This window comes from Mustela nivalis (assembly GCF_964662115.1).
Source record: "Mustela nivalis genome assembly, chromosome: 2".
NCBI lineage: Eukaryota > Metazoa > Chordata > Mammalia > Carnivora > Mustelidae > Mustela > Mustela nivalis.
Window position 1 is genome coordinate 46853196 of NC_139021.1, and position 18310 is coordinate 46871505.

Here is an 18310-nt window from a genome sequence, read left to right on the forward strand (position 1 = left end):
CCCTTAACATATGAACTGTTCTTCTCAAAACCTTTAATATTACCTTATGGCCTATGTATAGTCAAAAAAATCCAAGAAATAATTAATTTGGCTTCATGCAATGTATCACATAATAAAAGTATTAAAGACATTATATACAGCAACTTATTTATCTTCTGGAATATGATCTTTAACATAAAATAGTAAGTTTCCAGTTTTTCAGTATGATGGATACATGTCACAGTTAATAAAATAATCAAATAAACAATGTAATAGAGAGTAAATCACATAACTATTCATTTTCAGCAAACATATGAATACAAGCTAACTAAACATAATTCAAACCTTGGTAATTCAGCAGGCACATAAGTGTTTTTTTCATTACTTTTGCTTTTACTTTAGTGTTCAGATATTATCAGTTTGCAGTGATTCCCAGGTAATAAATGCTACATAAAACTACTTTTGTTTTTATTTGGAGATTTGTGAGAGTTTGGCAATCATTTTTGGAATTATGCTTTTGATGACTCCCAGTGTAAAGCAAACCTTAGGATTAAATGTAGTGGCTCTGGCTTTCCTGACATTATTATTCCTCATACAAAGATAATCTGCTGGATAACTTCACACTGTAGAATAACTAATGACCCCATTCTCTTTTTGGCAGTCCAAATGAGGCATTTTTCAATGAAAACAAAGAACAGATGTTCAACATTAGCAGATGTCTAGGGTGACACACTAAACCTATGCAGGGAGTGGAAATCCTAGATCCTCTCATATGTGTAAGAAATGCTGACCAGTGCGTGTAAGATTTCCTAGTAGCATCATCTGGTTTTGTAAGAGTAGAATTTTGTTCATGTATTAGATTAGATAATGATACCATACCACATTCCAATCCCTATCCTGCTGCCAAAACTATTTTTCTTTTGAAAATAATATTAATGATCCATTAGATTTTTTTTCAATATGCTAAATCTTTTTTTAAAATTTTTTATTTTTTTATAAACATGTATTTTTATCCCCAGGGGTACAGGTCTGTGAATCGCCAGGTTTACACACTTCACAGCACTCACCAAAGCACATACTCTCCCCAATGTCCATAACCCCACCCCCCCTTCTTCCAAACCCCCTCCCCCCAGCAACCCTCAGTTTGTTTTGTAAGATTAAGAGTCACTTATGGTTTTTAAGCTATAATTAGGGTTATATTACTTGTAAACTCTTTCTCTGTCAAATAACAAAATAAAAGACTGTAATACACAAAGATCATTTATCTGCACTACTCATATAAAATCTTGGCCTTTTTTTGCCTCAAGTCCATATGGCTTTCTCTATTATTCATTTTTTAGCCTACTGAAATATCATATTCTCCGTGTCTTCTAAGTAAACTTGTCCCCTTCCCTGTGAAGGTCCTTCAGGCTGCAAAACCAGTGCTTGGTAGCCACCTGTGCAGGTATTCTCTCTTCCCTGAAAAACTGCTAAAACCTTGTGCATAACTTCTGGACTCTTCTGACAGGACCTGTACTCAGTTCTCCTGTGCTCTCATGTCCTCTGTGGGATAGTTCTCCCAAGCTGGCAACCTTCTCAAACTGCTCAGGCTAAGACACTCAGCACTGAACCCTACCCAATAACCCCAATAACCCCTGCCATGCAACCCTACTAGGTGAATACCACATTGTCCTGCATGGGTCTCCACACCCTATCCTTCCTTGCTGGTGCTGCCCTGCTCACCCATGGCTTCAGGACTAAAGTGTACAAGAAGGGAAGGAAATGGAAAGAAGAAGCACTCCTACATATATACTCTGTATATATACCGTGTGTATATACTCCTACATATATACCCTGTATATATATACTCCTACATATATACTCTGTATATATACTAATATATATACAAAATACATATCTACATATACTTATGTATACATATGTATACATATGTTGTAAACATAATTAAGAATAACCTAATAGTGAAAAAAATCAACTCACACTATTTATAACTGAGTTATTTGTTTCAGATCTTATATTTTGGCACAAATATAATAATTCTGTTGTGAGTGAATGCAAATAACTTAAATGTTACTGTTTAACTTGGAGAATCAACTATTTTTTACATATTTTTGGCGGTGCTAAGTTATTTAAATGTTTCTTAGAATTTATTTCTAGTCATGAAAAAAAATTTTTTTAAGATTTTATTCATTTGTTATTTGACAGAGAGCACAAGCAGGAGTGGCAAGCAGAGGGGCAGGGAGAAGCAGGTTCCTTGCGGAGCAGGGAGTCCAATTCAGGACTTGATCCCAGACCCTGGGATCATGAACTGAGTTGAAGACAGATGCTTAACAGATTGAGCTACCCAGGTGCCTCTGAAAAAATTGTTTTATAAGTATAAAATAAAATACACTTTCAAAGACAAAAGAAAAAGATAAATCTTGAATCACTAGCAAAGTTGAGATGTACTTATGAGTTAAATAAATTAGTTTCTTGACCCAATGATAAAGAAAGCACATTTTAGCTCTCAGCACCTGAAAAAAAAAGTATATTTTCCATCTTCTGAATCCTTTTATAATTTAGGAGGCATTATTGTATATCTGGTCAACGTATTAATCCATTCTGCTAGGAACCCTTTTAAGGTAATGCTTAATTATTTTTAATTTCCCCCTATATTTGGAATTAAATATATGTATATACACAATAATAATAAATAAGTATATAATGAAGATATATTTAGAATATATACTCTAGTCTATTTAACGTAGTTTCATTTTTAGAATTTTTTAAACCTAGAATCCCAAATTTTTGTTTTTATAAATTTCTTCATCTTTTTTTAATCCTTCCTGTGTTATCTCTTTCTCTCTTCCCACTTTTCGTATAATACATTTCCGTCTCATTCTTTTTCTAGTTTATTCATCAAGGAAGTGTATAAAGCCTGGTGTCACACTATTTGACACAAGTACAATTGGATTTAAATTTTAAAACTAAATCTTTTTGAAGTTTTAGTATAACATGGAAATTAGTAACTATTCTCCATCTAGTTTTGTACATGGTACCCACTGGTAGAATTATCAGGAGTGCTTATTACTGCCACCTCTCCAGACTATCCTAAATTGGTAACCACAGAGCACGTTGCCTCACTGATACAATGAAATGAGCTTTTGTGATTATTCTATTATTATTATACCTTTATTGGCTATTGCAAATGCAGTGTAGCCTGAGAAACATCTAAGCTTGATAATCCACTGCCTTCTTGAATTCATCTGCTACTTTTAATTGTCATTTGGGCTTTTAATGGATTACTTTTCAATTGATTACTTAATTAAATAAACTATATGTATTTCTCATATGTCAGAAGCCAAAAGTACACAGATGAATGACATTTTTGGTTATTGTTCTTGAAGAATTCTCAGGTTATTTGAATATAAATACCCTTGAAAAAATCAAGGGTGCCTGGGTTGGAAAGTCAGTTAAGCCACTGACTCTTGGTTTTGACTCAGGTCACGATCTGACTCCCGAGATCCAGCCCAGCATGGGCTCCCTCTTCATCACAGAGTCTGCATAAGTTTCTCTCTTCTTCTCCCTCTTCCTCTCCTCTGCATGCTCTCTTTCTCAAAACAAATAAATCTTTAAAGAATAAAATTAAACAGAGCAAAGTTACACTGAAATAGCTATTTTATGTCTTCAGTGATAACATTGATGTTGCTTTCCCATAAAGCTCCCATAAAGCTCAATAAAAACTGTACTTTACCTGACCACTATGATAAAGGATATGCTAACAGACACAATGAACAAACTACACTGTTTATTTCTTGCTCCTGTCATATTCCAGTGCAGGTTGGTAGGATGGCCGTGGTACTGCTTTACATAGATATTCAGGGACCCAAGCTCTATCTGTGGCTTCTTAATTCCAGAGACCTCAGAGGCTTCCTCTAATTCAAACAAGGGAAGATGGAAAATATAGGATCATGAGTGGGAGAATATGGAAACTACAAGGAAATCTGAAAAATACAATTTAGTTGTGTTCAGGAAGAAAGTGAAAAGATTTGGGGAACAACAAGATTATTTCTGTCATAAACATTATTTTATCCTTGCAGTTGACAAAGATCTAAAAATAATGTTTATGACAGATAGTTTATGGTAGATCATTTCACAAAATGGAAACATAAATCATGGAAAATAATAGAGAAATTCTAATCAATATTGAGATTTTTAACATGACAAATCTCTCCCTTTTTTTTCCTGGCAGTTGATATGTTGTAATAGATTTGTTTCTATTTTACTATAAGAAGTTCTTATTCTATATAGTATGCATTTTATCTGATTCTTATTTAAATAATCCTTAAGGACCCATCCAGTTTTGGTGCTGTTAGAAATGGGAGACTTATGAGATAATCTATAGCTGAAGTTATTGAAGATTCTACTGGTTGGTAGCAAGTATTAGCTAACTCATTTTACTCCAGCTCTCAAAACTATCACCTTTATAAAAAAAAAATGCACCTTGACTAAAAGAAAATAGTTACTATTACATATGCACTTTTAAAAATTCACATAATTGGTAAAATTTAATCATAGGAGAATTAGATTTTTATATCTAAACAATCTGACAGATTAAAAAAGCATAAACAGTAACAAACTGAATCATACTATTTTTGCAATTTTAGAAAGAAATTCATTTAGAATATTGTTGATAAATGAGAGATTACTTAACAAAGCAAAACAAAATCTGTGTTCAGCAAAAGTAAAATAGCAACTAGCTTTCTAAAGAACTAATTTAACCTGAAACAAAGACATATGACTTTTTTTTTCTATTTCTTCTTATATAATTTTTTAAATTAATTTTTTATTAATTTTTTATTTTTTATAAACATATATTTTTATCCCCAGGGGTACAGGTCTGTGAATCACCAGGTTTACACACTTCACAGCACTCACCAAAGCACATACCCTCCCCAATGTCCATATCCCACCCCCTTCTCCCAAACCCCCTCCCCCCAGCAACCCTCAATTTGTTTTGTGAGATTAAGAGTCACTTATGGTTTGTCTCCCTCCCAATCCCATCTTGTTTCATTTATTCTTCTCCTACCCACTTAAGCCCCCATGTTGCATCACCACTTCCTCATATCAGGGAGATCATATGATAGTTGTCTTTCTCTGCTTGACTTATTTCACTAAGCAACTTAGCAAACTCAACACCCAAAGAACAAATAATCCAATCAAGAAATGGGCAGAGGACATGAACAGACATTTCTGCAAAGAAGACATCCAGATGGCCAACAGACACATGAAAAAATGCTCCATATCACTCGGCATCAGGGAAATACAAATCAAAACCAGAATGAGATACCACCTCTCACCAGTTAGAATGGCTAAAATTAACAAGTGAGGAAATGACAGATGCTGGCGAGGATGTGGAGAAAGGGGAACCCTCCTACACTGTTGGTGGGAATGCAAGCTGATGCAGCCACTCTGGAAAACAGCATGGAGGTTCCTCAAAATGTTGAAAATAGACATATGACTTTTGACCCTGGTATTGTATAAAACAACATTTAGGAAAAGATTCTAGAATCTTTGAAACAGAATCTTAGACATATTTACATTAGCACCATGGTCCTGGAATTTCTTCTATAATTATCTTGAGACAAAGCATCCCAATCTTATTCTCAACACTTCCAATGGATGGAGTGTTACTACTTCTCAGGTGAACAAGAGCCATTGCTAAGTATATATGTCTTTATAAAAGGCTATCCTATACTGACTTAAAATAAAATTCCTTATAAGTTCCAGCCATTAATCTTTTTGTGTGTGTGATCTAAGACAATAAATATATTTATTGTTCTACATAAGATATTTTTAAATAATGATGATGGATTTAATACAATCAATCCATCTCCTTTTCTCTGTTCTGAGCATCTTTCTTTTTACCAGTTCTTTAAAATTTCCAATTAAATTGTTGGCTTCCCTTTCAGAATTTCTGTGGGTATTCCTAACCAGAAAAACATGTTTGAGATGAGAAGCAACATACTTGGCATTTGTGATATCATTTTTAACATGAAAATATGCAGTAAAAATAATATACCCCAATAATGAGATCCTTGAACTTCAAATTTCTCATGCAATACAATAAAGTTATGTTCATACTCTGTTACTTGGGTTTATTCTTTGAGTAAAATGGTGGCATTGTTATCTCCGGAAAAAATTGTTCTTAATATTTATTATTTATGAACATTAAGCTAGAGAGAGTACATAATTTTTAGGTCAGATAAATATCCAGTAGGATACATCCAACTGGACATGTCTGGAAGAATAGAAGTATTAACCATCTGTCCACCCTCAAATTCCAGGAAGCAAAAGAAAACTACTATGGTAAAATCAAACACACAGCAATGTTCAGAAGGAGAACACAAGGACTAGTAAGATCCTGTATAAGATAGAAAGCTCAATTGGGGCACCTGGATGGCTCAGTGGGTTAAAGCCTCTGCCTTCAGCTGAAGTCATGATCCCAGGGTCCTGGGATAAAGCTCCACATTGGGCTCTCTGCTCAGCAGGGAGCCTACTTCCCCCTTTCTCTGCCTGCCTCTCTGCCTACTTGTGATCTCTCTCTGTGTCAAATAAATAAATAAATAAATAAAATCTTAAAAAAAAAAAGATAGAAAGCTCAGAAATGTTAGACATATTTAAAAAAAAGAAACAAAAAACTTTTCCTACAGAAGGAACATTTGCTTGAGAGACCAGCCAATTAATGCATATATTAAGTGACCTCTTTGAATCTTTCTTCATCAGAGTGGCTGACTTCAGGATAAATCCTCAGAATAAAATTAAGTAATTCCACTATTAGAATGGTGAATGATGAGCTTTATTTCAGGAGGCCAGTGTAGGTTTTGGGTCAGAGAAGTAGTAGCATTATCAGAGCTTTACACCATCCTGCTGCTATTAGCCTTACACACATACTTGCTGAAGGAATCAAGAGCCAAGCTATACATCAATGGTAAACTCAATAATCTCCTTCTACTGCCCACTTTTTCCACACGGTCCAAAAAAGCTAAGCCTTCTTTAAGCAGAATCTACATTTCTTGGTTTTGTACAGAGTTCATAACTGGGTTGAAGATGAGCATTCTGACTACCAGATGTGGATGTCTAAAAATAGAGACACAAAAAAAGACCATAATAGATATATTTAATGTCAAATCATATTTGTGGAAATTAAAAACATAACTAGATAATACTTTTTAAAACTTCCTGATCAAATGAATAGTAAAATGTACTTGATGATTCACTCTGGTAAGCTTTAAGATCGAATGGAGGTTGTATCTTAATACATTAAAAAGTACAAAGGAACCAAAATGGAAAGAATTAATAAAGTTAGAAAAATGAAGAGCAAATCTATGATATTTAGGATTCATTTCACATGTGTCAGAAGGGATAATGGAGATTAGAGCCTCTACAATATGAAGCCCTTAAAATATAAAGTGTTCAGACGCCACAACTACCTTTCTAAACTCATCTCCTACTGCTCATCCAGTCCCACCACTCTGGCCTTCTTTATATTTCTTGCACTTGTTTAGCAAGTTCTCAACTCAAATAAGAATTGGACCTTTGAATATGTCTATTCCCTCTGTCTGAGACACACTTCCATAAAATAAATGTCTGATTCTTCCTTCAGGTCTCTGCTTTAATGTCAGTATATCCACAATGCTTTCCCTGTTTATACGTTATAAAATTGCCCTTCCAGCCCAATCTGGGGCACTCCATCTTTCTCTAGATCTGCTATATTTATCCCTACAATGCTGATTAAGTCAAATAAATTATGTACACTTTTATTTTCAGTCTCTTTTGTCATACTGCAGGAACTTGCTCTGTTTTGCCACCTACTACATCCCTGTAATCAGAGCACTGTCTTGTACATAGTAGGCATTTAAAATACTCGTTGAATGACTGACTGAATGAAAAATGAATGACTGGGGGGAGGAGCAAGATGGTGGAGGAGTAGGAGACCTAATATCCTCGGGTTCCAGGAGTTCAGCTAGATAGTTATCAAACCATTTTGAACACTTACACTCTCAACAGGAGATTGAAGAGAAGAAGAGCAGCAATTCTAGAAACAGAAAAGTGACCGCTTTCTGGAGGGTAGAATGTATGGAGAAGTGAATCTGAGGCAACATACAGAAAGACTGCAAGGGGAGATGCCGGCTCCTGGCAAGCAGTAGAGTGGTGGAGCACGAAATTGGAACTTTCAGAAATCTGCTTCACTGAGGATTGTGGCTCCAGAGGTTAAGTGGGGGGTGGGGGGGTGGGGGTGGTGTGTGGTGTGTGGTGTGTGGAACTCTCACCAAGACAGTATGGTCTCAGAACCCATGGGGTCACAAAAAGACCAGGGGTGCCTGAATGTGGCAGGCCCTGAGATATCAGAGCAGGGAAGCCAGCTGCAGAGATGGGAGCTAGGGAGGGGGCTGTCAGGTCTGAGTTTCCTTAAACTGTGATCTGAGGCACAGTCAGGCTACTGCTCTTTGAGCAGGGACCCCAAAAGTGGCAGATCTGGGGAGAACCCTTCCTTCTTCCTCTGGGAGGAGTGGTGTGGGAATGCACTGCAGGAATCTGCTGGGTTTGGAGACTCAAAAGGGGGCTATGTGCCAGAGATGGAAATGATCAGTCACAGGCTAGGTGAACACAGAGTGCAACTGGAGACAGGGAGACAGGAGTGATTGACTGCTTTTCTCTGAGGACACACTGAGGAGTGGGGCCCCAAGCTCTTGGCTCCTATAGGCCACAGACTGGGAGGCCACCATCTTCATTCCTGTCCTCCAAAGCTTTGTGGACAGTGTTCAGGGAACAAAAAGCTCCTGAGAGAAAACCCAAGCAGATTACTTAGCCTGGCCCCTGGCAAGGGCCCCTCCCCAAGAAGATCAGCAAGAACATACAATCAAGACCAAGTTCAATAGTCAATGAAAGCTGCAGACCTCCAGAGCTAGGGGAATGCAACACATAGAATTCATGGCTTTCCCCCCATGATTCTTTAGTCTTTCAAAGTTAAAATTTTTAAAATATTATTTTTTTATTCTATTTTTAAAAATTTTTCCTCTTTCATATTTTGAAGTTTTTAAAATATTTTATCTTATCAATACCTTTTTAAAAATCTTTTAAAATTTTTATTGTTATAGTCATATTCTATCCATTCATTGTATTTAGCCTTATTTGTTGTATACATATTGGTTTTTCTTTCTTTAAAATTTTGGGATACAGTTTCTTCTAACAGATCAAAATATACCCTAAATCTAGCGCATGGCTTTGTTCTAGTCACCAGCCTGATCACATTCTTTCCTTTTTCTTTTTCCTTTTTCTTTTTCTAACCAACTTCTTATCAGTTCTTTTTAAAAATATTTTAAAATTTTCACCTTTACAGTCATATTCCATCCCTTCATTGTGTTTACCCTTATTTTTGTATACATATATATTTTTCTTTCTTTAAAATTTTGGGAGGCAGTTTCTTCTGCCATACCAAAATACACCTAAAATCAAGTGTGTGGCTCTGTCCTATTCACAACTCTTATAGAGTTATATATATATCACGACCTAAACCAGGGCAAGGGTTGGGGCAGAAGCAGAAAGGAGAAACAAACAAACAAAACAAATTATATTTAGAACATTCCATCCCAATACAACAGAATACATGTTCTTCTCTAGTGCACATAGAACATTCTCGAGAATTGATCACATCCTGGGTCACAAATCAGGTCTCAACCAGTACCAAAAGATTGGGATCATTCCTTGCATATTTTCAGACCACAATGCTTTGAAACTAGAACTCAGCCAACCACAACAGGAAAGGTGGAAAAACACAAATACATGGAGGCTAAAGAGCATCCTACTAAAGAATGAATGGATCAACCAGGAAATTAAAGAAGAATTGAAATAATTCAGGGACACAAATGAAAATAAAAACACAACAGTTCAAAATCTATGGGATATAACAAAGGTGGTCCTGAGAGGAAAGTATATAGCAGTACACACCTTTCTCAAGAAACAAGAAAGGTCTCAAGTACACAATCTGACCCTCCACCTAAAGGAGCTGGAGAATAATAGCAAAGAAAGCCTAAACCCAGCAGGAGAAGAGAAATAATAAAGATCAGAGCAGAAATCAGTGAAATAGAAACCAAAAGAAGAGTAGAACAAATTGATGAAACTAGCAGATGGTTCTTTGAAAGAATTAATAAGATTGATAAACCCCTGGATAACCTTATCAAAAAGAAAAGAGGAAGGACCCAAATAAATAAAGTCATGAATGAAAGAGATCACAACCAATATAAAAAAAAAATCAAAAAATTGTAAGAACATACTATGAGCAACTGTACACCAACATATCTGATAATCTGGAAAAGATGGATGCATTCCTAGAGATGTATAAATTACCAAAACTGAACCAGGAAAAAATATAAAACCTGAACAGACCCATAACCAGTAAGGAGATTGAAGCAGTCATCAAAAATATCCCAATAAAAAGAGAAAAAGAGCCCAGGGCCAGATGGCTTCCCAGGGGAATTCTACCAAACATTTAAAGAAGAATTAATACCTATTCCCCCCAAACTCTCCCAAAAATTAGAAATGGAAGGAAAACTCCCAAACTCATTTTATGAGGTCAGCATTATTTTGATCTCAAAACAAGACAAAAACCCCCAACAAAAAGGAGAATTACAGACCAGTATCTTTGATGAACACGGATGCAAAAATTCCCACCAAAATACTAGCCAATAGAATCCAACAGTATAAAAGGATTATTCACCATGACCGAGGGGGAATTCCTCCTGGGCTGCAAATTTGGTTCAATATTCACAAATTAATCAATGTGATACAATACATTAATAAAAGAAAGAACAAGAACCATATGATACTCTCAATAAATGCAGAAAAAGCATTTGACAAAGTACAGCATCCTTTCTCGATCAAAACTCTTCACAGTGCAGGGATAGAGAGTACATACCTCAATATTATCAAAGCCAGCTATGAAAAACCCACAGCAAATATCATTCTTAATGGGGAAAAACTGAGAGCTTTTCTGCTAAGGTCAGGGACATGGCAGGGATATCCACTATCATTACTGCTATTTGCCATAGTACTAAAAGTCCTAGCCTATGCAACCAGACAAGAAAAAGAAATAGAAGGCATCTGAATTGGCAAAGAAGTAGTCAAAATCTCACTCTATGCAGGTGATATACTTTATGTGGACAATTCAAAAGACTCCACTCCAAAACTGCTAGAACTCATACAGGAATTCAGTGGTCAGGATATAAAATCAATGCACAGCAATCAATTGCATTTCTATACACTAACAGCAAGACAGAGGAAAGAGAAATTATAGAGTTGATCTCATTTACAATTGCACCCCAAACCATAAGATACCTAGGGAAAAAAGCTAACCAAAGAGGCAAAGAATCTGTACTCAGAAAACTATGAAGTACTCATGAAAGAAATTGAGGAAGACACAAAGAAATGGAAAAACATTCCATGCTTCTGGATTGGAAGAACAAATATTGTGAAAATGCTACCTAAAACAATATACACATTTAATTCAGTTCTTATCAAAATGCCATCCTTTTTTTTTTTCAAAGATATGGAACAAATAATCCCAAAATTTATATGGAACCAGAAAAGACCCCAAATATCCAGAGGAATGTTAAAAAAAGAAAACCAAAGTTGGTGGCATCACAATTCCAGACTTTAAGCTCTATTACAAAGCTGTCATCATCAAGACAGTATGGTACTGGCACAAAAACAGACCCATAGATCAAAGAAACAGAATAGAGAGCCCAGAAATGGACTCTCAACTCTATAGTCAACTAATCTTTGACAAAGCAGATAAAAAATGTCCAATAGAAAAAAGACAGTCTCTTCAGCAAATGGTGTTGGGAAAATTGGATAGCCACATGCAGAAGAAGGAAACTGAATCATTTCCTTACACAACACACAGAAATAGGCTCAAAATGGATGAAAGACCTTACTGTGAGAAAGGAATCCATCAAAAACCTTGAGGAGAACACAGGCAGCAACCTCTTCAACCTCAACTGCAACAACTTCTTCCTAGAAACATCACCAAAGACAAGGGAAGCAAGGGCAAAAATGAACTACTGGGACTTCATCAAGATAAAAAGCTTTTGCACAGCAAAGAAACAGTCCAAACGAAACAAAACAAAAGACAACCAACAGAATGGTAGAAGATATTTGCAAATGACATAACAGATAAAGGGCTAATATCCAAAATCTATAAAGAACTTATCAAACTCAACACCCAAAGAGCAAATAATCCAATCAAGAAATGGGCAGAAAACATGAACAGACATTTTGGCAAAGAAGACATCCAAATGACCAACAGACACATGAAAAAGTGCTCAATATCACTCAGCATCAGGAAAATACAAATCAAAACCATAATGAGATACCACCTTACACCAGTCAGAATGGCTAAAATTAACAAGTCAGGAAAGGATGCTGGCGAGGATGTGGAGCAAGGGGAATCCTCCTACACTGTTGGTGGGAATGAAAGCTGGTGCAGCCACTCTGGAAAACAGTATGGAGGTTCCTCAAAAAGCTAAAATAGAGCTACCCTATGACCCAGCAATTGCACTACTGTGTATTTACCCTAAAGATACAAATGTAGTGATCCAAAGGGGTATGTGCGCCTGACTGTTTATAGCAGTAATGTCCACAATAGTCAAACTGCAGAAAGAATCTAGGTGTCCATCAATAGATGAATGGATAAAGATGGTGTGTGTGTGTGTGTGTGTGTGTGTGTGTGTGTGTGTGTACATATATGTATATATACATACACATATATATATATAATGGAATATTATATATGGAATATTATGCAGCCATCAAGAGCCCCCAATCTTGCTATTTGCAATGACATGGATGGAACTAGAGAATATTATGCTAAGTGAACAAGTTAATCAGAGAAAGACAATTTTCATATGATCTCTTTGATATGAGTAATTTGAGAGGCAGGGCGTTAGTTCATTGGGGGAGAGAGGAAAAAAATGAAACAAGATGGGACTCTTAATCTCAGGAAACAAACTGAGGGTTGCTGGGGAGGAGGGAGAGGGATAGGGTGGCTGAGTTATGGACATTGGGGAGGGTATGTGCTATGATGAGTTCTGTGAATTGTGTAAGACTGATGATTCACAGACCTGTGCCCCTGAAGCAAATAATATATTATATGCTAATAAAAAAGAATAATAAAAATGAATGAAGGGTAGAAAACAATTTTTTGTTTCTGAAAGAGTTATAAATTCAGAACAAAAAAGCACAACTTTCATTGAAAAGGAAATATGTTCAGAAATAAATGACCTCAAGATCAAAGGAGAGTCAAGACAGAAACTTAAGAAAAAAGCACAACACAAGGAAAAGGAGGTTGACTTCAGATCACTTATCTGCAACAATGAGCAATGACTCAATAAAATAATATCGAGGCTATGGTTATTTATTCAACTAGGCTAGCATTCAAATGTGAGTTGAAAATAAGATTTTGGTACAAGAAAACCTTTAAAAATGACATTAAAAAAATCAAACTGAGAAAAGGCATATTGAAAGACTTTGGAAACAAAATTTAAACTTAAAAATAAATATTATCATTAGAAATGTGACCTTGAAACACTTTATTAGGAAATCATTGATAACTAATTAGAAGCAGGATTTCAGAAATTACTGACATTTGTGTATTAACTTTCCAGATGAAATTAAAAGAGCATTAGGTGAAATGGAAGGTAAAATGGATATTAACATATTTTATTCAGGTCATATCTGTTTACATTTTCAAATTCATTTTGAATTAGAAAATGGAAGTGTGTATTTGGGTCATTGAGTAATATGTTTACTGTTACTTTCATATATGGACTTCTAGTAAAAATGTTTTATTTTGTGTTAGAAGGAGGAAATATTAGGGGACAAGAAGGACTTCAGTTTTTATTTCATTTATCTTCTGTAATTTCATCTGTGAAACATGAATCAAAATTTTGGAAAAAGTACCTGGTATTTCTGGTCAACAATACTAAAAGCAATATATAAAGACGACATTTCAACCTCAAATTATTTCTAACTTTATTCTTTCATAATAAAATACTCTCAAAAGAAAGGGACTAAACAGTTGTTAAACCATATTCAGTCAAACATGCTATTTATTATCTTTTTTTATTAAAGCAAATACATACATCATATTGTAAAGGGTTTGAAAGTGCAAAAGTATCTGAAATAAAAACAAAAATGCTTATATCTCACTTCCTTCAGCCACACTTCCCCCCTTACAGATAACCACTGACAGACATTAACAATGACAAATTCTAGGAACATGCAAGTTGGAATTTTGATAGCAAGAACATAAGTCTACAAGGATATCCTGTCAAATAAATTACTCATGAAGGCACAAAAAGGATTTTGAGAAAGAATATTGTCATTTTCCTATTTCAAGACAGGAAATCAAGACAACTCAACGCTAATTCTTATGAGAACATGCATTCTCAGAACACAGGCAATCTTACTTTTTGCAGTACAGAAATGAAACATCAATGCATTACTTCAGCTAAGGCACTCAGTTCACTTGCAAGAATTTTCTGGTTTATACTTTGATGATTCTAAGTAAAACATTGATAACTTTTTAAATATAAAAATGGCATTCTAACATTTATAGCAATCAGTCTCTATTTATAAAATATAACAGTTATACCAGGTGGAGTCCATGTTCAGCTCATGCTAACACTTTAACAGAGGTTAAGATAGAAACAGGAAGACAGTTTCTGCACTTAAGCAGCTTATATTTTAGTAGAAGGGAGAGGTAATTTTAAATGAATGATAAATGAAATTAAGTGATATGCAAGATCCAGATGCAATAGGAAACAAAGAAGTGAGGCAGGAACCTTCCCAGCAGGTGTGCAGCATTTGGAGAGGCTTCAGAGAGGAAGTTTCCCATGGAGAGGATTTGAAAGATGAATTTATTTACCAGGTTTGTAAGAGAAGAATACAACAAAGGCAAAGGCACAGGGGTGTGAAATTAGATGGTGCATTTAATAAATTTAAAGCAATTCGGCACTGGTAGAGCATAAAGAAGTGCAAATGCAGGAGGGGACCCTGGAGAAATTGTCAGGGGCTGAATCATGGATGGACTTGTATTAGCTAAGTCACTTGGGCTCTAAACTGTAAGACATGCATATGAATGAAAGTTTTAGAACTGGAGTATATTTAGAGCTTGTATTATCCGAATGTATCTAAGACTTCCTAAATCGTATATTACCATTGAGTGAATGTGATCTGTGAGCAATTTACACAAAATTCCTGAGCATCTATGTTCATCTGTCCTTGCTGGAAAGGTCCTGTGAGCAAAGTTCACAAATGAGTCTGGCTTATGTATTGTCAAATAAGGAAATTCTGGGCTAAAGGGAAGGTCATTAATTTTAGAAACATATCAGGTTTGTTAAATCACATAGAAAATCATTAGCAAAATATGATTTGGCCTGGATTCAATAACAGATTTCACTTGTTTCAATCTTTATGGTAAACTATGGAACTATTAATTCATTGCATATTTTTGTTTTCAATCAATCATTTAAAGGTGTTTATTTATCTACCTTAAAGAGTTTAGTGCTGTTGTGGGATGTCTCAATTAAAAAGGTGTTCCTCTTAGTTTAAAAATGCATAAGATTATGTGCTATGGTGAATGCTGTGAAGTGTGTAAACCTGGCGATTCACAGACCTGTACTCCTGGGGGTAATAATACATTACATGTTAATTTAAAAATGCATAAGATTGTTGGGGATACAGGGCATAAACATTATAAATATTAAATGATGCAAGAGATAAACAAAATAAGGTATCACAAGGTAAGTGTCAGCTTTATTGCTAACTGAATTTCTTTGTTGCTAAAGAAATAAGCATTATTTACTTGTGATTTCCTTAGAAATCCTTATTTTCTTCAATTCTAAGATTTATCATCAATTTTATCAAATGGATCTGGTCTAGATAAATGGTTAGTCAATTACCAAAAATATGTCCATAATTACAATATTGGATCTAGGATGCTAGATCACATAACACACATGAATGGAATGCCACAAGATGACAAGCGGGAGAGTATATGAGCCATAAAAATGGATAAAATTGAATGCCTTAGTTCAAGTAGTAGAAGTCATTGCAAATATGAGATGACATGGGACAAAATGTAAATAGGTAAAGTGGTAATTTGTACATGAGTCAAACTCCTTTCAACAGAGAATTGAAATTGCAATTTAACATTCAGTGAGTTTCCAAGACAGTCCCAGAGCCCTGCCAGCTTTTAAAGAGAGTGAAAATAGAATAATATTTACTTCATATAATTTGAATGTGATGGACTATATTGAATGCAATGCCCTAAGGTACCATTTGTTACCAAAGTTCTGCCGAAGACCACTAAATTTAAAAATCAATAAATTCAGGACTAAGCTGAAAAACTAGTGAGGCCTAAATTATCAAGACTATTTTGTTAAGCTTTAATAAAAGATGAGACATAGTCAATAGTCATCAGAGCAATGATGGGATATTGGCATGCACACTATTTCACACTTAACTGAGTTGATGTGAATGTTTTCTTTTCACTGACCTTATTTTAAATGGTATAGGAATTAAGTTCCAGATTTATTTTGGTTACCCACAGAATTTCTATGAATGGTATTCATAAGCAAAAGAATTTCAAAGATGACAATAGAGATTTTAAGTTAAGTATATCTTGAAACCATTAAATAAAATTTGATAAAAACAAACATTTACACATATTTGACTGCACTATCATATAAGCAGTAAAGAAAGAAGCTAAAAGGAAATCAGGGTTGTCAATTGCACACTAGTTAACATTTTAAAAAACATTCATGAAGATATATATTCAATACCTAGATTAAATAAAATAGAATTGCACCATATTTAGGCACAATTGTAAAAGTAAAAGTGTGTATCAATAAAGTTTTCCATACAGTTTCTGAAGTATGAAAAATGAATGTGAAAGATGTTATTTCTAGGATTGATAACTTAAGATACAGTACACAGAATGGTTAGTAGCATGAGTACTGGAGCCAGATAACCTGGATTCAATTTCCAGTCATGGACCTTATGAACCAAATGACCTTGGGAAATTTATCCGACTTCTTTATACCTCAATGTTCTTATCTCAAAAACAGAAATGATAATAGAAGTTACCTTATAGAATTGTAAAGATTTAAGCCATTAAATGTAAAGCATAGAGTAAATACTCTGTGTATTAACTAAACTACAGCAATTTAAAATCAAAGAGAATGAAAATCAAAAAGATATCTCTGGTATCTTTTGGAAAAGGAAGCTCAGTTGAATGTTATTTTTTTCTTTCTTAAAATGATAAAGCAGTATCTTACACGAGTATTTTGATATTATTCATTTCTACCATTAAAAATGAGACATATGTATGATTTATCTCATTAGAAAGAAAGTTAATGCTTGTGATAACCACAGATTATCTAGTTTTATCATCTTAGATATCTGTAGGGAAATTGATTATAATAATTAACTCCATATTTAGCTATTTTTATAATGTCTGGTTATAACAAAACATGACTTGAAATGAGAATTAAATGAATTAGAAAATTCAGATTTGCTTTATATTAATGGTTAGAACTATGACAGAAATATACATTGAACATACCACATTGGTTCTTCTGTTAATATTAAGTTTCAGTATTTTTCAAATTGATATACATTACTACTTACAAATATCACATGAGTCCTAGTATGTATTTGTCCATGTTGAAATATTAAGCATTGTGTTTTTAATTGAAGTGTAAAAGTGTAAACCTTTTAGAAAATAATATATATCTATATCTACATTTATGTCTATCTATGTCTATAAAATATGTCTTTTTTTTTTAGTCTCTTTCTTCCAACATCTTATTGTCTAATATATAACTATTTAACTGAGTGGATAGAGGATCCACCAGCCTTCAGCATTTTCAGAAATTAACAACTCCTCTGTTGAGGGCTGCGTAGGAAAAGAAAAAAGAATAACACGGAAGACACTGGGAGATGGAGAAGAGAAGTGAGTTGGGAGAAATTGGAGGGGGAAACAAACCATGAGAGACTGTGGACTCTGAGAAACAAACTGAGGGGTTTGGAGGGGAGGCGGTGGGGGAACGGAGTAAGCCTGGTGGCAGGTATCATGGAGGGCACCTATTGCATGGAACACTAGGTGTGGTGCATGAACAATGAATTTTGGAACACTGGAAATAAAATAAAATTCAAAAAAAATTTAAGGAAAACAAAAAAAGAAAAAGGAGGAAAATTCCCAAAAGGTCATGTGCATACTCAGATGGGT

The 18310-nt window shown here is 34.7% G+C and overlaps 1 protein-coding gene across 1 annotated transcript in view; it reads right to left on the minus strand.

Annotated features, from left to right (window-relative positions):
- The window catches only part of CNBD1 (cyclic nucleotide binding domain containing 1), a 511440-nt gene that overhangs the window by 45286 nt on the left and 447844 nt on the right, over positions 1–18310 (minus strand). The window lies entirely within an intron of this gene.